The sequence below is a fragment of the Octopus bimaculoides genome, chromosome 18 (assembly GCF_001194135.2).
Source record: "Octopus bimaculoides isolate UCB-OBI-ISO-001 chromosome 18, ASM119413v2, whole genome shotgun sequence".
NCBI lineage: Eukaryota > Metazoa > Mollusca > Cephalopoda > Octopoda > Octopodidae > Octopus > Octopus bimaculoides.
Window position 1 is genome coordinate 11,751,542 of NC_068998.1, and position 689 is coordinate 11,752,230.

General features: G+C 47.2%; 1 protein-coding gene across 1 annotated transcript in view; it reads left to right on the forward strand.

The window, feature by feature from the left end:
- Positions 1-689, forward strand: part of LOC106868658 (ras-related protein Rab-11B) — a 51,051-nt gene that overhangs the window by 46,183 nt on the left and 4,179 nt on the right. The gene's annotated exons all lie outside the window — the stretch shown is intronic.

Here is a 689-nt window from a genome sequence, read left to right on the forward strand (position 1 = left end):
ACATTGATACCTGGATATCCTTGTTACTTACTTGCATTTTGTAGTGAAGGCACATGGCTCAGTGGTTAGAGCATCGAACTTACAATTGTGAGGTTGTGAGCTCGAATCCCGGACCAAGCTGCGTATTGTGTTTTTGAGCAAGACACTTTATTTCACGTTGCTCCACTTAACTCAGCTGTAGAAATGACTTACGACGTCACAGGTGCCAAGCTGTATCGGCCCCTTTCCCTTGGATAGCAATGGTGGCGTGGAGAGGGGAGGCTGGTATGCATGGGCGACTGCTGGCTTTCCATAAACAACCTTGCCCAGACTTGTGCTTGGGAGGGGAACTTTCTAAGTGCAATCGCATGGTCAGTCATGACCGAAGGGGGTCTCAGCAACTTGCATTTTGTACACCTAACTTTGAGCTGCCCCAGACTATACTGAACTGGTTTGGTGCCTCAATTTAAGTACCTAATTCAACTGAATCTTAATTATATTATACATATATATATATGTATAAAAGGACTAACTCAAATCAACCTTGAAAAGCACCAACATCGACCCCCCCCCCCCCGCACACTGGGAGGATATCTCAGCAAACAGACCCCTCTGGAGACACACCATCAAAATGGGTTCAGCGAACTTTGAGAAAGCCCGAGTCGCAAGAGCCGAACTCAAGGGACGGGAGAGAAAGCATCGCCTTCTCC